Raw genomic sequence first — 20,842 nt, 5'->3', positions numbered from 1 at the left:
GTAACTTTGAACTAGAGCAGCGTCTGTTTTGACTGTTCCTTCCTCCCTCTCTCCTTCTCTCTTTCTTCCCTTCCGTCTTTCCTTCCTCAACCCCCTTTCTTCCTTCCTTCTGTCCTCCTTCCCTCCTTTCCTTTCTTTCCTTCCTTCTTCCTTCCTGCCTTCCTTCCTTTCTCCTTCCTTCCTTTCTTCCTTCCTTTCCTTCCTTCTTCCTTCCTCCCTTCTTCCCTTGCTCCCTCCTTTCCTTCCTTCTTCCTCCGTCCCTTCCTTCCTCCCTCCTTTCCTTCCCTCCTTCCTCCCTCCCTCCTTTTCCCCCCTTCCTTCCTCCCTTCCTCCCTCTCTCCTTCTCTCTTTCCTCCCTTCCGTCTTTCCTTCCTCAACCCCCTTTCTTCCTTCCTTCTGTCCTCCTTTCCCTCCTTTCCTTCCTTCTTCCTTCCTGCCTTCCTTCCTTTCTCCTTCCTTCCTTTCCTTCTTTCTTCCTTCCTCCCTTCTTCCCTTGCTCCCTCCTTTCCTTCCTTCTTCCTCCGTCCCTTCCTTCCTCCCTCCTTTCCTTCCCTCCTTCCTCCCTCCCTCCTTTTCCCCCCTTCCTTCCTCCCTTCCTCCCTTGACTCGAGGACAACAGGAGGGTTAAAGCAGATATAACAGAATCAAATGAATGAAAGCTCGTTAACCGTGGTACAGTACAGTGTGTACCTGCAAGGACACACTTCATAAATCCTCCTCTTCCTCCTCCTCTTCCTCCTCTTCCTCCTCTTCCTCCTCCTCTGTGTCTAAGATTACAAATTGTGGGAATCAGCAGTTGTGGTCGAGGCTGCAGGAGACAACCTCAGCTCCTGCTTTGTGGTTTTGGATTCACTTTATGGTCTATATGCAAAGTCAATGCAGCCAGATTCCCAACAGCAGCGTCTGATTACACACAATAAAAAACCTGAGCCCGATGAACTCTTACTGAGATCACTACGACTTGTTTGACGTCTTTGGCAACTTCACTTATCTCTGACGTCATATCTAGTTCGCTATATCATGAGTAAATAAGTCACTGTATATATTTAGATGGATGTGATTCGATTAGAAGCCTAACTGATGGATTTAAGGCTCTCTCTGCTCCCTGTTACAGATCATACATGACATCAATTTACTATAAAATTCATAAAATTCCTCTCTGGGAGGAGGAGGAGGAAGAGGAGGAGGAAGGGAGGAGGAGGAGGAGGAGTCGTTAACCCGGAGCGACAGAAATAGCTTTTCACGCGTTTGGTGTGGGAAAAGTGAATTGGGTCATTTCGACATTCTCCCGCTCAGTATAAAGACCTGATTAGATTAGCTTTGATTAGCTTTGCTGTCTGAGTGAGGGCTCCTCGGGGGAGGGGAGGGGGCGATTGGGAGGGGGGGGGGGGGGGGGGTCTCCTTAGAGAGCGATGGCGGTGGGGTGGTAGTGTTGGATTGGGGGGGTGGAGGGGGGGGGGGGGGGGCTTGTTCTGTTAATAACGTGCTAAATTAACCATCCCAGCTCTCTCTCTCTCTCTCTCTCTCTCTCTCTCTCTCTCTCTCTCTCTCTCTCTCTCTCTCTCTCTCTCTGCCGGGAGCTACATGTTTTATTCATGTCAATAGCCTAACAGGTGTGACATGACAGGTGTTGCTGCTGCTGCTGCTTTTCTCTTTTTTTCTTCTTCTTCCTTTCTTTCTTCCTCTGATCACAACTCTTGAAAAGTTGTTAATTGGATCTCAGGCTTTTTTTTTTTTTTTGTCAGATCCCTGCTGCTGCCAGTTTTTCAATTACAGGATCATTTCTTTCTTTAACCCTCCTGTTGTCCTCGAGTCAAGGAACGAAGGGAAGAAAGGAGGGTGGAAGGAAGGGAGGAAAGGAAGAAGGAAGGGAGGAAGAAGGAAGGAAGGAAGCAAGGAAAGAAGGAGGGAGGAAGGAAGGAAGGAAGGATGGTTGAAAGAAGGAAGGAAGGTAGGAGACAAGAGGAAGGAGGGAGGAGAAAGAAAAACAGAAGGGAGGAAGGAAGGAAAGAAGGACAGAGGAAAGAAGGAAGGTAGGGGGAGGAAAGAAAGAGAAAGGAAGGAAGGAAGGAGGGAGGGAGGGAGGAAGAAGGAAGGAAGGAAGGAAGGGAGGAAAGAAAGAGAGAAGGATCAATTACAGGATCATTTCTTTCTTTAACCCTCCTGTTGTCCTCGAGTCAAGGAACGAAGGGAAGAAAGGAGGGTGGAAGGAAGGGAGGAAAGGAGGAAGGAAGGAAGGAAAGGAAAGAAGGAAGGGAGGAAGAAGGAAGGAAGCAAGGAAAGAAGGATGGTTGAAAGAAGGAAGGAAGGTAGGAGAGAAGGAGGAAGGAGGGAGGGAGAAAGAAAAACAGGAAGGGAGGAAGGAAGGAAAGAAGGTAGGGGGGAGGAAAGAAAGAGAAAGAAGGAAGGAAGGAGGGAGGGAGGAAGAAGGAAAGAAGGAAGGAAGGGAGAAAGAAAGAGAGCAGGATCATTTCTTTCTTTAACCCTCCTGTTGTCCTCGAGTCAAGGAACGAAGGGAAGAAAGGAGGGTGGAAGGAAGGGAGGAAAGAAGGAAGGAAAGGAAAGAAGGAGGGAGGGAGGAAGGAAGGAAGGACAGGAAGGATGGTTGAAAGAAGGAAGGAAGGTAGGAGAGAAGGAGGAAGGAGGGAGGGAGAAAGAAAAACAGGATGGGAGGAAGGAAGGAAAGAAGGACAGAGGAAAGAAGGAAGGGAGGAAGGAAGGAAGGGAGAAAGAAAGAGAGAAGGATCAGTTACAGAGACGTTTGGATCATACTGGGACTAACTTCAGTGTCAGAGCTGGAATAGAAACAGTTGATTCCAACCTCCGCTTTTTAACTACTCGTGTCGGCTTCTCAGTTTTTCTTCTTTCTTCTTCAGAACAAACAGAAACATTATAAAAAGAATCACCACTCTCTTCTTCTTCTTGTGTTAGCAGCACATTTTTTCCAAGAGCTCTCCAACCATCACATCATTTACACTTCTGTCAGTAAAAATGTCACTTAAATAAGTTAACAGAGCAAACCTTTCATTCCTTCTTCCTTCCTTCCTTCCTTCCTTCCTTCCTTCCTTCTTCCTTTCCTCCCTCCTTTCCTTCTTCTTCCTCCCTCCCTCCCTCATTATTTTCTTCCCTCCTTCCTCCCTTCCTTCCTTTCCTCCCTCCTTTCCTCCCTCCTTTCCTTCCTTCTTCCTCCCTCCTTTCCTCCCTTCCTTCCTCCCTCCCTCCCTCCTTTCCTTCCTTCTTCATTCCTCACTTCCTTCCTTCCTCCTTCCCTCCTTTCCTTCCTTCTTCCTCCCTCTCTTCCTCCCTCCCTCATTCTTCTTCCTCCCTCCCTCATTCTTTTCTTCCCTCCTTCCTCCCTTCCTTCCTCCCTCCTTTCCTCCCTTCCTTCCTTCCTCCTTCCCTCTTCCTCCCTCCTTTTCTTCCTTCTTCCTCCTCCCTCCTTTCCTCCCTCCCCTCCTTCTCCCTCCTTTCCTCCCTTCCTTCCTCCCTCTTTTCCTCCCTCCCTCACTCTCCCTCCCTCACTTCCTCCCTCCCTTCTTATTTTAGAGGTAAATGTATTCATCACTCGTGACTGAATCTTCAAATTTAACACATTTACATAACGAGGCTCCTTGAGGTCGACCAAATAATCCATTTTTAAGGTGAAGCAGATCTCGGATGGAGTTTCCTTTTTTTGCTCGTCATGCAGCTGGAGGAGGTTTTGGGGGAGTGGAGATGTTAGATGTTACAGTCCGTGTAAAGCAATAATAAGTTTGTGTTCTGTTGCCACACCGCAGAAAAATGTGTAATTAACCGCCCAGCCAATTATGGATGATTCAAAAAGTTGCCAAGTAAATCAAATTAGGTTCAAAATCATGGAAATGTAGCTGTGAGTGTGTCTGCTGGAACACTCAACCCTCCTTTCCTTCCTTCTTTCCTTTCCTCCCTCACTTCCTCCTCACTTCCTCCCTTCTTTCAGTAAAAATGTCACTTAAATAAGTTGTTAACAAGCAAACCTTTCCTTCCTTCTTCCTTCCTTCTTCCTTCCTCCCTCCCTCATTCTTTTCTTCCCTCCTTCCTCCTCCCTCCCTTCCTCCCTCGTTTCCTCCCTCCCTGCTTTCCTTCCTTCTTTCCTTTCCTCCCTCACCTAAAAATATCACTTAACTAAGTCGTTAACAAGCAAACCTTTCCTTCCTTCTTCCTTCCTTCCTTCCTCCCTCCCTCCTTTCCTCCCTCCCTCCTTTCCTCCCTCCCTCCCTCCCTCCCTTATTCTTTTCTTCCCTCCTTCCTCCCTCCTCCTTTCCTCCCTCCCTCTCTTCCTCCCTCGTTTCCTCCCTCCCTTCCTTCCTCCCTCCCTCCCTTCCTCCCTCATTTCCTCCCTCCCTTCCTTCCTCCCCCCCTCCTTTCCTTCCTTCTTTCCTTTCCTCCCTCACCTAAAAATATCACTTAACTAAGTCGTTAACAAGCAAACCTTTCCTTCCTTCTTCCTTCCTCCCTTCCTTCCTCCCCCCCTCATTCTTTTCTTCCCTCCTTCCTCCCTCCCTTTCCTTCCTTCTTTCCTCCCTCCCTCCCTTCCTCCCTCGTTTCCTCCCTTCCTTCTTTCCTTTCCTCCCTCACCTAAAAATATCACTTAACTAAGTCGTTAACAAGCAAACCTTTCCTTCCTTCTTCCTTCCTCCCTTCCTTCCTTCCTCCTTCCCTCCTTTCCTTCCTACTTTCCTTTCCTCCCTTCCTTCCTTCCTTCTTCCTCCCTCCCTTCTTCCCTCCCTCATTCTTTCTTCCCTCCTTCCTTCCTTCCTCCCTCCTTTCCTCCCTTCCTTCCTTCCTTCCTCCCTCCCTCCTTTCCTCCCTCCCTCCCTTCCTCCCTCATTCTTTTCTTCCCTCCTTCCTCCCTCCCTCCTTTCCTTCCTTCTTTCCTTTCCTCCCTCACCTAAAAATATCACTTAACTAAGTCGTTAACAAGCAAACCTTTCCTTCCTTCTTCCTTCCTCCCTTCCTTCCTTCCTCCTTCCCTCCTTTCCTTCCTACTTTTCCTTTCCTCCCTCCCTTCCTCCCTCCTTTCCTTCCTTCTTCCTTCCTTCCTTCCTCCTCCCTCCTTTCCTCCCTTCCTTCCTCCCTCCCTCATTCTTTTCTTCCCTCCTTCCTCCCTCCCTCCTTTCCTTCCTTCTTTCCTTTCCTCCCTCCCTTCCTCCCTCCTTTCCTTCATTTTCCTCCCTCCCTTCTTCGCTCCCTCATTCTTTTCTTCCCTCCTTCCTTCCTTCCTCCCTCCTTTCCTCCCTTCCTTCCTCCCTCCCTCCTTTCCTTCCTTCTTTCCTTTCCTCCCTCACTTCCTCCCTCCCTTCTCATTTCATAGCTAAATGTTGACTTTCTTTCAGTATTTCAGTATTTCAGAGTGTGGTGTACTTAGTTACTTCTCTGCTGTAGAGCCCTTCTACTGTTTTAAGGATTTAAAAAGTGTCTGCTAGTGATTAGTGCATCTTATCTCTTTTATATGTCATTGTCACTCCTGTGTTATATTTATATCTGCTATATTTTTTAATTACATCAAATATTCAGCAGTGAGTTTACAGGAATCATCAGCATCAGTTAAATATTTAAAGGATCATTTGATTTCTTATTAAATCTATTTTCTAGTAGTTAGTTGAGTTTGTATCCAGAGCTTCCACTGAGAGAGAGACAGGATAGAGGTTTGTCTGCGTGTGTTGTTGATAGTCCCAGGCGGAGATGGTGAAATATTAACAACACACACACACACACACACCTCCCAACACACCCAGCGTGTTGAGAAACAATAACACTAAATACCTGAGTGAAGAAGAAGTGGTGTAATGATGTAATGACTCAGTTTATGCAGCTAAACACCAAAAAACTCCAGAGAACAACTCCTCAAGTGTTAAATAAAATACTGCTTATTTGCATCTTTAAAATGAAAAATAATAGTGTGTGTGTGTGTGTGTGTGTGTGTGTGTGTGTGTGTGTGTGTGTGTATTCTCAGTAGAGTTGTGTGTTGCTTGCGGCTGTTCCTGTCGAGGCGGAGCAGTAATTTATTCATTGAACAGGTGAAGGCGGAGAGGAGTGGGCTGGTTTCTCCTCGCCTAATGAAAACTCAAATCCCTCTGACTGCTGTAAATTGGTTAGGAGGTGTCAAGTGTCTCCCAACACACACACACACACACACACACACACACACACACACACACAGACACACACACAGACACACACACACACACACACACTTGACTCATAAGGTCGGCTCACTGCAGACAGCAGGGACGTGACACCGTGATCCTGGAGCTCCTAGCCTTCAAGGACACATACGGCACAAAAAAGACACACACATACACTTAGATATGTACACACACACACTCAAATATGTACACACACACACACACACACACACACACACACACACATGGTCGTATGTGGCTGCTCCGAGGCCGCGGGACAGCCCCATCTGTCTGTGAGCCAGTAGCTGTGACATTTAAAATTGATTACAAAGAGGATGATTGATTATGATAATGTCCACTTCTTTTCACTCATTAGAGAGTTACGGCTGCTCGCTGAGCTCATAAATCACCAGCCCGTCCTCTCGGAGGCTGACACCCCCCCCCCCACCCACCCCCCCACCGCTGAGACTTCTCCTTAAAGGCTGAGGTCATAGTATTTTTGGATTATTATTAGCGATTGGAAAGTAAAGATAATTGCAGTTCATTCACACCTGACACAGACTTACAGCTGAAGATTTATTGAGCTGAAGCTTCAAACTCTTCATTAACGCTCCGATGGAAATGCTAATAATGACTTTATTTACACTTAGCCACCTCATGTATCACGAAGAGGATCAGATCTGAGTCCTAAATGCATCCAAGAAGCATTCAGGACTCATTCAAATCTAGTTTTTCACTCCATCTCAGGAGGATAGTCCAGCCAGATGTTTGGGTTTGGATTTTTATTTGTTGCAAAAGAAGTTGATGTACACAGAAATAAACTAAAACAATGTGATGACAGGTGCAAAAACTCTCAAAGGAGCTTCATCAGCACTCTCTCCTATTCATAACCTACTTAATTTAAAAAGAAAGGATGCAAGGGATGGGAAAGAAAAAGAGAAGACAAGATATAACTGTGCACACTATCAGACAAATGCATGAAGTAGTTAGAGTAAAATCACATGTATTAGTTACTATTTAGTAGTTTTAGTGTGCAGGTGCAAAGTTTGAAGGTCATGCATCCATCTCTCCATGTGTAACTACGTCCATAATCATTTATATAGTTGTTGTTGATGGAGACAAAGAGAAAAGCAGCTTCAGTGATTAGTTGTAGTTTGTCCCACTGCTGGATGGGTTGAGTGGGTAAGAGAGTATTGATCTGTGTGAGTGTATGAGTGTGTGTGGGAGCAGATAAGAGTGAAAGACATTATTATAATCCATCTCTCTGTGTGTGTGTGTGTGTTACTTTATGGATAATGGCTTTTCTAGTTAAACAGTTGTGCTGCGTTCACACTGCAGGCTAATCTGATTCTAATCTGATTTTTAGTCCTGACTGTCCACACTGTTTTTAGCAAGTGTCCAAATCGGATTTGGCTCTGTTCAGACTGGGCCACATTAATGACCAATCTGACAGGTTGCCATGGCAACGTTGTCGGAGCGGAGGCGTCATCTAGCATATTTTGTGTGATGTCATATAACGGAGCCATCTCCCCAAAGATTAAAAATATGGTTTGGTCCTCTGTCCATGGATTGATGTCCTCCAGTGATATCACCTAGCAACAACACCTGGAATAAGTCCTCCAGTGATATCACCTAATAACAACAACTGGAATAAGTCCTCCAGTGATATCACCTAGCAACAACACCTGGAATAAGTCCTCCAGTGATATCACCTAGCAACAACACCTGGAATAAGTCCTCCAATGATATCACCTAGCAACAACAACTGGAATAAGTCCTCCAGTGATATCACCTAGCAACAACACCTGGAATAAGTCCTCCAGTGATATCACCTAGCAACAACAACTGGAATAAGCGGGTCTGGTGTCTCATAGAGTGACGTAGCGTAGAGACGTAGAGAGATGTCACGGACAGTCAAATCTGATATGAGTGTTTGGAGCTGTTCAGACTCAGACACATCTGTCCAAATGATATTTGAAACATCCTCCCAAAGGTGGTTTCAATCTAGTTTGCAAAAATCGGATCTCATGTGATTTGTAACTGTTCAGACTTCATAAGAGCATCTGGTTCCAATCTAGATCGGCTAAAAATCGGATTTTGGCTTGCAGTGTGAACGCAGCCTTAGAGTATCAGGAGCAGAAACATGAGGATGAATATACGGCTGCTGAATGTGAATGCACGTTTCTGAATATGAGACAGTTGAAATGACCAACTATCCTAATCATATGACTAAGAACAGAAAACTCGCTCACACCTTAGTCGAAAGCCACTTAAGAAGATTTACTCGGTCTGGAAAATGAGTTTTGTAATTTTGAGTGATTATACATCACGCTACTGCTGCTGCTGCAATCTCACAGTCTGGCTCCAAAATCACTCCCTTTTTACTTTTTACTATATCATGCACTGAATTCACCCTCGTCTGATGCTGAGTGTTTAAATATCGTCTATATCTGCTTTATATTTCCCTCAAATGCTCCACAAGGGTCTACTACCAGTCCCACAATGCAATGCTTCACATTATAACCCTCCTGTTGTCCTCGAGTCAAGGGAGGAATGGAGAAAGAAGGAAGGGAGGAAAGAAGGACAGAAGGAAGGAAGGAGGGAGGGAAGGGAGGGAGGAAAGAAGGAAGGAAGGAAGGAAGGGAGGAAGGAAAGAAAGACAGAAGGAAGGAAGGGAGGGAGGAGGGAAGAAAGGAAGGAAGGAAAGAAAGACGGAAGGAAGGAAGGGAGGGAGGGAGGAAGAAGGAAAGAAGGAAGGAAGGAAGGAGGGAAGAAAGGAAAGAAGGACAGAAGGAAGGAAAGAAAGACGGAAGGAAGGAAGGAAGGAGGGAGGGAAGGGAGGAAGGAAGGAAGGAAGGAAAGAAAGACAGAAGGAAGGAAGGGAGGGAGGAAAGAAGGAAGGAAGGAAAGAAAGACAGAAGGAAGGAAGGGAGGACAGAAGGAAGGAAGGAAAGAAAGACAGAAGGAAGGAAGGAAGGAAGGAAGGGAGGGAGGACAGAAGGAAGGAAGGAAGGGAGGGAGGACAGAAGGAAGGAAGGAACAGTCAAAACACAGCAAAGGTCTGCAGAGTAGAAAGAAGCAGGATGAAGCGTCTCCATCAGATGAAGGTTGTGTGTGTGTGTGTGTGTGTGTGTGTAGCTGAGTGTGTGTGTGTGTGTGTGTGTAGCTGTGTGTGTGATGTAACTGCACAGCTTTGGCGTTCTCCAGCCTGGCTCTCGCTCCCTGATGGTGTAACTCGTCCTCGGAGGGTAAAAAAAAAAAAAAAAAAGTGAGATTGTGAAAACACATCTTGGCTTTCCTGTGAATGTGAACGTTGCTCTGCTCCAGGCTCCCAAAAAAAAAAAAAAACCTGTCTAAAAATATTTCACCGGATGGATTTTCCCACCTTTGATGACAATGCTAATTTGGGTTTTGCTGCTCCTGACGTCGGCCGAGCGTCTGCCTTTCAAAATAAAAGTTGGCAAAGCCTGCATTGGTAGGAAAGAAGGAAGGAGGGAGGGAGGGAGGGAAAGAAAGACAGGAGGAAAGAAGGAAGGAGGGAGGGAGGAAGGAAGGAAGAAGGGAGGGAGGGAAGGGAGGAAGGAAGGAGGGAGGGAAGGGAGGAGGAAAGAAGGAAGGAGGGAGGGAAGGAAAGAAAGACAGAAGGACAGAAGGAAGGAAAGAAGGACAGAAGGAAGGAAGGAGGGAAGGAAAGACAGACAGACGGAAGGAAGGACAGAAGGAGGGAAGGAAAAAAAGACAGAAGGAAGGAAAGAAGGACAGAAGGAAGGAAGGAAGGAGGGAAGGAAAGAAAGACAGAAGGAAGGGAGGTAAGGAAAGAAAGACAGAAGGAAGGAAGGAAGGAAGGAAGGAAAGAGCAGCAGATGACAATGCTAATTTGGGTTTTTGCGCTCCTGACGTCAACTGAGCATCTGCCTTTCAAAATAAAAGCATGCATCAGTAGAGTGAAGGAGAAGGAAGCTTAAATGTCTTTGTTAGATGAAGTCAGTGATGATGAGGTAGAAGAGGAGCCAGATGTCTCATTTCTAGTCTCTGCTGCTTCATCGTCACCCAAATTAAACATATTCTCATTATAGTCACTTATTTTATAGCTTTGATAGATTTCTGCTCTATTTTAGGAGTTACGCAATCATTCAATGCATTAAAGGCATTAAAGGCATCAGCAGTGAGGTTTTTTTTATTCTTGGTTCCCTGCTGATAAAAGTCTGAAGGTTTTGGGGATTTATTTGACATCAATATCACAATAATAATTATAATAATAATAATAATAATATGATTTTTGGGTAAATGTGTATAAAATCATATTTACTTAGAAGCAAAAAAAAGTCATGTGCATTGCAGTAGACGATGAACTAAGTCAGTTTTTTGTTCATCAGTTTGCTTTGAAATAAACCTGATATGATTTTCTTTTATTGTGAAAACTTCAATTTAAAGTCAGTATAAGAGATTATCAGATTATCGTCATCACTAGCTGCTTTACACTTTTAAATTAAATGTAACTAGAAATATATTTTAAAAAATAGTAATGGTAACAATCATTTGAAAAAGAAAGTATATATAATAAATTAATTAATTAAAAAAAATAGAAATGGTAACAATAATTTAAAAAAAAGTATATTGGATGAATAAATAAATTAAAAAAAAAATAGAAATGGTAACAATGATTTTAAAAAAAGTATATATAATAAATAAATAATTAAAAAAAGTAATGGTAACAATAATTTAAAAAAAAAGTATATATAATAAATAAATAATTTAAAAAAAAAGTAATGGTAACAATAATAATTTAAAAAAAAGTATATATAATAAATAAATAAATTAAAAAAAATAGAAATGGTAACAATAATTTTAAAAAAAAGTATATATAATAAATAAATAATTTAAAAAAAAGTAATGGTAACAATACATTTAAAAACAAATAGAATAAGCAGTTAATATAAAATAAAGGAATATAAAACTAACTTAAAGGGCTGGAGGAATGGGTGGGGGGGGCATCTAGCTAAATAATCTATGAAGGGTTGCCAGGTTTTGATTGTGGCATTTTTTTTACCTTTTTTTTTTCTTCTTCTTCCATGTCCTAGATTAAATGATGCCAGTTGCAGTTTCCCACCAAAAATAATGTTGATTGCATTTGCTTTAGTTAGGACTTGAAGAGTTGTACATTTAAGGTCATATCTCTCTCTCTCTCTCTCTCTCTCTCTCTCTCTCTCTCTCTCTCTCTCTCTCTCTCTCTCTCTCTCTCTCTCTCTATTTATCTGTCTCTCTCTCTCTCTCTCTCTCTCTCTCTCTCTCTCTCTCTCTCTCTCTCTCTCTCTCTCTCTCTCTCTCTCTCTCTCTCTCTCTCTCTCTCTGTGTGTTTTAATTCTCTCTGATTCATCAAAGCCAAATTTAAAGACCATTTCTCTTCAATAAATAAACTCCAAACTTGCTTATCAACCGACCCTGAAGCAACTCTACCAAATACATGTAACAACACAGCCTCATATCTGACTCATGCTTTCTCTCTCCTAAAACTTTTCTTGTCTTTGCACTCTCTGAACTTAACCCCCCCCCCTCTTTAAACCCCCCCCCCCCCTTCCTCAGAGTACCATAAAAGCACCTTTAAAGGTCCACAGCTCTTTTCTCTACCTTCTTGTTTCATGTTGGTGCCTCTAATCTCTCTCCCAGCGCCACTTTGAGTAAACCTCCCCTGTAATATTCCCTGCAGCCTTCAGTCACTGTGAGTCACACTTGGGTCATGGGAACTCACAGCTGCTCGTCCGACCCCATGCAGTTGACAGACAGCGAGCTCCAACTCAGTTTGTTTGCTGATGCCCCGTGAAAAAAAAAAAAAGAAAAAAAAAAGAAAAAGCCTCCTTGCACCTGAAACAATCCAGAGTTGGAGTTTGTTGCTTGTGGGATGTAGGGCATAGTGTGCAGGCGTGCTGAGCTTTATATATAATATCCAACACAACTCTGTTTATTACATTTAGTTAGGTTTATAGAGCAAGAAAAGCACATAGAGGTCATTATAATAGCAATAATAATGATAATGATAATAATAAAATAAAAATAAAATAAATACAATTAACTGTGAGAAGAAAAAATAAATACATAATTAAAATTAACAAAAAAATAGTAAAAGTAAAAAATTAACTCAAAAATAAATAAATAAAATATTAATAATAATTAAAAATAATAATAATACATATGAATAAATAATAATAAATAAATAAAATTAATAAAAAAAGAAAGAAATAGTAAAAGTAAAAAATTAACTCAAAAATATATACATAAAATAATAATAATAATAATAATAATAATACAAATAAAAAAATAATAATAAATTAAAAATAAATAAATAAAAGAAAAAAGAAAGAAAAATAATAATAATTAAAAAGAAAATAATAATAAAAAAAGAAAACAATTATAATAAATAACAAATAAATAAATAAATAAAATAATAATAATCCTTTCTTTCATTCCTTCCTTTTACTCATTCCTTCCTCCCTCCTTTCCTTCCTTCTTCCTTCCTTCCTTCCTTCCTGCCTTTTACTCATACCTTCCTCCCTCCTTTCCTTCCTTCCTTCCTTCTTCCTTCCTTCCTGCCTTTTACTCATTCCTTCCTCCCTCCTTTCCTTCCTTCTTCCTTCCTTCCTTCCTCCTTCCTTTCCTTCCTTGACCTGAGGACACCAGGAGGGTTAAACTAACTTCAGTCTGTTTTTAGGCCTGTGTTACTTCACACACACACACCAATAAGAAATGAAATAAAATGCAGCTGAGTGAATTTAAAAGTCTGCTCAGAAGCCAGAAAGCTGCTCAGAGGTTAATAAAACTCACATGTGGGATTTTATAACACTGGAAAGTTATGTTTTAGTCGTTCGGTGCAACAATCACGAGGTAAACAGTAGAAAAACAAGCGTTCAGGTAATAAAGTCACCGGCCAGGAATCATCCAAACGCTGCTGATTAACACATGATGATGATGATGATGATGATGATGATGATGATGATGATGATGATGATGATGATGATGATGTGCTGCGGCTGGTTTCAGTTTTTGACCTTGCTACATGCTCCTGTTCTGCTCAGTTCAAGGAAGGAAGGAAGGAAGGAAGGAAGGAAGGAAGGAAGGAAGGAACGAACAAAATGAGGAGGGAACGAAGGAAAGGAGGAAAGAGGAAGGAAGTGGGGAAAGAAAGAAATGAGGAAGGAACAAAGGAAGGGAGGAAAGGAGGAAAGAAGGAAAGAAGGAAGGGAGGAAAAGAGGGAGGAAGGAAGGAAGGGAGGAAAGAGGAAGGAAGTGAGAAAAAAGGAAATAAGGAAGAAAGGAAGTAACAAAGGAAGGAAGGAAGGAGGAAAAGAGGAAGGAAGTAAGGAGAGGAAAGACGGAATGAGGAAGGAAGGAAGGAAGGAAGGAAGGAAGGAAGGAACAGTCAAAAGAGATAGGGTCAATTTGACCCGGGAGCACAACAGGAGGGTTAACATTGAACTTGGCATCAAACGCTGGCTGACTCTGTTAACCTGTTGTTTGATGAGCCAGGTCCAGATTTAAACCAATAAAACATTCATAACTCTCTACTAAAATCAAGTGTATAATGTTTTCCATGGCCGTGTATTATAATGCTATTTTAACTTTGTATAAAACTAGCAGAGATGCATTGTATCTGGTAGGTTAAATAATAAATTAATGAGATAATTTAATATAATTAGAAGTTATTGAACATCAGATCATGATATTTTGCAAACATTATCATATAGAGGAGCTCTGATGACATCATAGTGATGTCATTATGGTCCCTTAGCCTGCATTACAAACTGGGGCTGTGGCTACCAGAGAGGGTCTAACCACACAGATGCATTATGGGAAATGTAGGATTCACGCAAACAGAGCAAGATATGCTGTAAAAGGGTCAGGGAGGAAGGAAGGAAGGAGGGAAGGAAAGAAGGAAGGAAGGAAGGAGGGAAGGAAAGAAGGGGGGAGGAAGGAAGGGAGGAAGAAGGAAGGTAGGAGGGAGGGAGAAAGGAAAAGAGGAAGGAAGCTGTGGTTAATGTCTAGTTGACTTGATCAGAACTATGTAAAGATCATGATTTGGGTTCAAATGATCACTGGAGACAAGTTTTCAAATTCCTTAAAGATATACAACCTTTGTTGTCATGGCAACAGTGAACCCCACCATTAATTGACATGAGCAAGATTAAGTTGATTAGAGTTTCTAAATGTCGGTTTTGATTATTTTTGGATTAATTGCCCAGCCCTATGTAAAAGTATATAAGAATTTGATATAATGAAAGTTAAATGATTTCTTTTGACAATATCTTAGGTAGTCTTTATTTAAAGCAAAGTCGGAAATCAAGACTAATATGGAGTTATAAGATGAATGTATTTACCAAAGAGGCTCTAATAACAGAAATGCATCTGAGTTGCATTATGGGAAATGTAGGATTCAAGCAAACAGAGCAAGGTATGCTGTAAAAGTGTATAAGAATTCAATATAATGAAAGTTAAATGATTTCTTTTGGCAATATCTTTATTTAAAGTGTTTAAAGTCCACCTCTTATATAATATGCTGCAGGTGTTTGTTCTCGCCACTTAAAATAAAAAAATCCCCTTTAAGATCCCCAAAGAGAAGTCAAGAGAAATACACTTCCACATTGGAAATCAATACTAAACCACACAAAAAAGCCCTTGAGCAACTTATCCAATCCTGACTCATCCCAGAGGTACAGACCCCCCCTCCCCCCCCCCTCCTCCCCTCCAAACCCCCCCCCTCCCCACCCCTGTGGCGCTGAGTGAAAGGCGAAGCATCATCCGCCCTCTGGGATCAATACAGAGAGTCACCGAAACAAGTAACAACTAACTGTTTGGCTCAGTTAACTAGAGAGTGTCATTAAAAAAAAAAAAAAAAAAAAAAAAAATAGCATCTATGGAAAAAATGTGGTTGACGGTTTGCAGGTGAATGTTTTGTGTTGTGCGTGTGTACAGTCAGCGTCTGCGTTGGTTAACTAGCCTCGGGCAGAGGGAAGCTAATCAGTGACAGCAGTGTGGGAACAGGAGCTAGTTTCCCATCGTTATTCACCTTTTAAGAAAAATATGTGTGTGCGTGGCTGAAAGTCCTTGTGTGTGTGTGTGTGTGTGTGTGAACGTGTGTGTGTGAACGTGTGTGTGTGTGTGTGTGTGTGTGTGTCTGTTTATGAGTGACGGCAGCTCATATCTAAGTTTCTGTGTAAACTCCACATCATGTGCACGTCTACGTCTTAAAGTGGGCATATCTGAGTTTCAGCAAGAGTGTGTGTGTTTCTGTGTGTGTGTTTCTGTGTGTGCAGTGTTTTTGTATTAGTATGCACTCTGATAACCTCTCTCTCTCTCTCTCTCTCTCTCTCTCTCTCTCTCTCCTCTCTCTCTCTCTCTCTCTCTCTCTCTCTCTCTCTCTCTCTCTCTCTCTCTCTCTCTCTCTCTCTCTCTCTCTCTCTCTCTCTCTCTCTCTCTCCTGCAGCGAGCGTACACTGTGATAGTGGAGGCGTGGGACAGGGACAACGGCACACACAGTAATGGTAAGTAATGGTTATTATTCCTCTACACTGATGATGTCATAACTCATAACCGCCTTTAAGAAAATAAATAATAATGTTTCTTTTCTCCTTATTTATTCTCCATCCCAAACATCGCACACTCCTTCCTGAAGTTCTCATTATTGTGTTTTTTTTTTACTTTATGTGAAAAAGTCTAGAGCTCTGATTTTAAGAGTCTTTCCAGTGGTGGGGTTAAAGGTTCAAAGTCTTTTTTTCTCATGGTGGTGTTAAAGGAAAAGTCTTGATATTTTAGCTTTTAGTCGGAAGGTCTTAAAAGGAGAAAGCTGACCATGGATCCAAAAAAGAAAGAATGAAAGAATTCATTCTCCGTATCTACAGTAAATGTTAAAGGTTTTAAATCCTCTTCTCGTGGACTGTTTTGACCTGATGGTGGCGCTAGAGTACATGTTTAACCTTCCTGTCGTCCTCCCGGGTCAAATTGACCCCATCTGTTTTGACTGTTCCTTCCTTCCTTCCTTCCTTCCTTCCTTCTTTCCTTCCTTCTGTCCTTCTTTCCTTCCTTCTGTCATTTCCTTCCTTCCTTCCTTCCTTCTGTCCTTCTTTCCTTCCTTCTGTCATTTCCTTCCTTCCTTCCTTCTGTCCTTCTTTCCTTCCTTCTGTCCTTCTTTCCTTCCTTCTGTCCTTCCTTCTGTCCTTCTTTCCTTCCTTCCTTCTTCCTCCCTCCCTTCCCTCCCTCCTTCCTTCCTTCTGTTCTTCTGTCCTTCTTTCCTTCCTTCCTTCCCTCTCTCCTTCCTTCCTTCCTTCTTCCTCCTCCCTTCCCTCCCTCCTTCCTTCCTTCTGTCTTTCTGTCCTTCTTTCCTTCCCTCCCTCCTCCCTTCCTTCCTTCCTCCCTTCCTTCCTCCTTCCTTTCCTTCCTTTCTTCCCTCCCTCATTCCTTCTTTCCCCCTTTACTTCCTCCCTTCCTTCCTTCTTTCTCCATTCCTTCCTTCTTCCTCCCTTCCTCCCTTGACTCGAGGACAACAGGAGGGTTAAAGATCACTCAAATGTTCAGGAGTCATCTTCAGAGGAGCATGAAGTAAGAAGTCGATGCTTAGATATGTTGTAATGTGACAGAGCGCAGGTCTAATTGACTACACAACTATCACGTCAATCATCAAATACTACTATTGAGATGTTTGTTCATCTGACAAGCGTCGAATAGATCTAATCAACCTTTCATCAAATGAAATCAATCGGGAAAGAAGAAGGCTTTAAAACAGTGTTAATATTACCTTTCTGTCAGATGAGCCCGACAATCTTTCTGCAGTCCGTTGGCATAAAAGCATGTTATCTCTTCTCATGAGGCCATTTCCTGTAGAAGAAGAAAAAAATAAGTCACGAATGTCGATCGTGTGAACTGGAGCCAAATTTCCTTTCAAGGCTAACAAGTTTGGTTCTAACCTGCCTGTTTTCTTTGGTGTTGGTCTGTTTCCTGTTAATACACGCTGCTGGAGAGTCTTCAGGAGGGCACAAAATGAATCAATATGGAGATCAATTGGGTTTTTTTCCCCCCATTTCTTGCTAGGAGTCAGCTGATATGACCAATATTAGCTCTATCTTTGTGTGTTTAATAGCGGACCTGTTTAGGTTAGCTTAGCACAAAATGCTAGCAGGGATGAAATGGCTTATTGTCTTCTTGTTTTTTGCTGTGTGTGTGTGTGTGTGTGTGTGTGTGTGTGTGTGTGAGAGTTTAAAATGTGTAGAAGTAGAAAATGAAGGTTTTTCTTGCTAGGAGTCAGCTGAAATGACCAATATAAGTTCTATCTTTGTGTGTTTGATAGCGGACTTGTTTAGCTTAGCTTAGCACAAAATGCTAGCAGGGAAGAAATGGATTGTTGTCTTCTTGTTTTTTGCTGTGTGTGTGTGTTTAAAATGTGTAGAAGTAGAAAATGAAGGTTTTTCTTGCTAGGAGTCAGCTGATATGACCAATATAAAATTAATCTTTGTGTGTTTAATAGCGGACTTGTTTAGTTTAGCTTAGCACAAACTGCTAGCAGGGATGAAATTGATTATTGTCTTCTTGTTTTTTGCTGTGTGTGTGTGTGAGAGAGTTTAAAATGTGTAGAAGTAGAAAATGAAGGTTTTTCTTGCTAGGAGTCAGCTGAAATGACCAATATTAGCTCTATCTTTGTGTGTTTAATAGCGGACCTGTTTAGGTTAGCTTAGCACAAAATGCTAGCAGGGATGAAATGGTTTATTGTCTTCTTGTTTTTTGCTGTGTGTGTGTGAGTTTAAAATGTGTAGAAGTAGGAAATGAAGGTGCACAACTTTGGCCACTATCTCCATATATATGCTGCTGTGATTTCCTCTGAAACCTCAAGCTGACCTGCTAGTATAGGTGAGAATAAATATAAAGTAATACCCCATAATGCCCCATTTTTTCCCCCCACTCATTCATTTCCTGTCACTTTTCTGGCTTCCCTTTCCAACATTGCGTGTAGGGGTTAGATTAATCAAGGGATGCGATCTTTCTTCCCGATAAGAAAACAAGAAGGATCTGCTTGGTTTCATGCTGACTCACTTTCCAAACAAGTTGATTTCAGGCCCAGATTGTTCTTTGACCTCGCCTTTCTTTCGCCTACTCACGATCCATCTGCTGTCTAACTTCCCTTTTTTTTCTTCTTCTTCTTCTTCAAGACACTTCCAGATTTGTTCAGGATCAATGCAGCTTGGTGTGGAAGGTGACAGGTCCATAGAAACACTTTGCTTTGAGCAGTTATCTTCCATTGTAGGAGTTTCTATCAGTTATATTGCTGCACAGTTAAAACATTTGGCCCTAGTGTTAAAAACCAAGATATTGAGCTTGTGCCACACAGATCTGATGTGTTATAACTAATTTAGACTTCCTGTTGTCTTCCTGTTGACTGTGTCCTGTCTAGGTTGACTGTATATAAAGTATAAAGGATAAATTATCACTCAATTTTGTGTTAGATCCAACTTATTACCACAGGTTTTACACATTTATTTGGAAATTATAGTTAAAAGGGTTAAAAGTCCTCATTTAAATGAAAGAATACCTCATTTATAAGTTAACACCTGTTGTCCTTTGGGGTTAAAACTGACCTGAAGACAACAGAAAGGTTGATCAGCACAAAAAAGAAGTATAATCTAAATTGAGTCCAGTCCTGCCATGAAAGTGTCAGCCTGATGAAGACTTTTAGATAAAAATGTGTTGGTGTCAGCCTCCTGGACTCAAGTTACCTCACATGAAAAGCTATCCTCTGCAGAGTACAGATGTAAAATTGAGGAAGAAAAGATGTTGGGTGTGTGAAGATGGATTGGTGCAACTATCACAACTTAACCTGAACAGCTGCAGGACATTTAGTGATAGCATGAAGGACAATAAGAAAGCCGGGCTACTATCATCAACTCATAGATCAGTCAGCTGGAATGAATGGGAGGTGTCTTCATACTGAAATCAGGGCTGAGCTGCAGCTTCCTGTTTAGCGTCGTGACTTGATGATTGACAGTTAGCTTATTTCATCTCCCTCCCGTTTTCTCACCCTCTTCAGGGTCACCCAGACTGTTTTCGGCTCTCCCTCTATATTAAGCCTGTGAGAGCATTGCCTCGTTAAGCCATTAATTACATACTGCAGCTCTCTCTTTTTTGCCCCCCTCCCCTCCTCCTCCCTCCTCTCTCTGTTCCCCTCTTTCCTGTGATGTCTGTCTCCTAATTAGCATCTCGCCAGCTGTCCGGCTACCGCACGCCACTTCATTATCCTCAAACAGCGTGACAGGCTGGCATCCAGACTGCCGTGCCTCGGCCTGGACGGCAGCTCCGGCCCAGCGACATTTAAGTCTTTGCTTGCTCGACCACCTGTAGATTCTGATGGTGTGATAGCTGGACGGATGTTTCATTTAATCCCTCAGAGGGAAAGAGGGAGGGGTGGTGGTGGTTGGAGGGGGACAGGCAGGCAGATGGGGAGGTGCTGACGTCTCGAACCGCCGTACCCCCCCTCCCCCCCCTCCCTCCCCCCCTCCTCCTCCTCCGTCTCGTAAGACTTGGATCGAGTATTTTCTAATTGCGTGCGATCACAAGTTGGATCCCTGAATCTGTCAGTGAGTCTGTCAGCAGCCCAAAGTGTCCCGTCAAAGTGAAACCTTACCGGCGGCTTGCTCTGGATGAAGCTAAAAATATGAATTATGAGGAACATTCCTGCGTGTTAGGTTCACCTGTGATGGGTCAGTGAGTTCCTGTGAAGGTATTTGATGATTAACTGTTATTATTTACCTTTTTTTGAGGGGTTTTTTGTTGTTGTTGCTGCTGGATTCACTTTCACTCTGTCTGTTTCATTTGGGATTTTTTCTACATTTTCTGGGAATTAATTCAGAGCAACATCACAGAGCAGGCACCAACCTGTTGCATCCAGCTGTGAGAGGAATGAATAGTGATATACTGTGGCATAATTAGAGAGTTTGTGAGTTCTTATCTAGTGCTGGGCTGGGCGGTATACCGGTTACCATGACGATAGTTCACACATCACTTCCTGGTTTTTAATAATTAGTCAGTAAACTCAGCATCGTCTGAGGCAGGCTGGAAACTCGGCACTTTTATTTACAGTTAAAACATTTTGCTGTGTGTTTCAGCTTCTGTTAAACTATAACAGAGCTGCGGCGGCTTCCTGTCTAAGCTTTCAAAATAAAACTTTTGTTATTGTGCTCTTCTTATCATTATTAACAAACAAAGTTAGGGCTGTAAATTACGGGAGATTCCCGGGAGAAAAGACAAAATGGGAGAGCCGAGGGAGATGAGTCTAAAATACGGGAAAAATGGGAAAAATGGGAATGTTAGCAACTCTGATATTACTAATATTGACTCATCATGACCGTAAAATAGTCCATCCTAAGTCAATCTACTTCAGTAGAGTAGTAGTTCCTCTCTCAGCTAGTAGAAGATGTTGTGAACAGCTGATTATGCATGAAAAAAAAAATACCGTCATATACCGTGAAACCGCTTTTATTTTGAAAAATACTGTGATATACTGTGAAACCGCTTTTATTTTGAAAAATACTGTGATATACTGTGAAACCGCTTTTATTTTGAAAAATACAGTGATATACATTTTTGGTCATACCGCCCAGCACTATTCTCATCTGTGTTGGAGCCGGGTGTGAACAACTATAAGATGCTTTTTCCTCCCAAAA

The 20,842-nt window shown here is 42.2% G+C and overlaps 1 pseudogene; it reads left to right on the top strand.

The window, feature by feature from the left end:
- The window catches only part of LOC128375649 (protein jagged-2-like), a 93,492-nt pseudogene that overhangs the window by 17,829 nt on the left and 54,821 nt on the right, over nucleotides 1–20,842 (top strand).

This window comes from Scomber japonicus, chromosome 16, assembly GCF_027409825.1.
Source record: "Scomber japonicus isolate fScoJap1 chromosome 16, fScoJap1.pri, whole genome shotgun sequence".
In the NCBI taxonomy this organism is placed as follows: Eukaryota; Metazoa; Chordata; class Actinopteri; order Scombriformes; family Scombridae; genus Scomber; species Scomber japonicus.
Note: the sequence above shows the minus strand (reverse complement) of the source record. Positions and strands in the feature narration are given on the sequence as shown.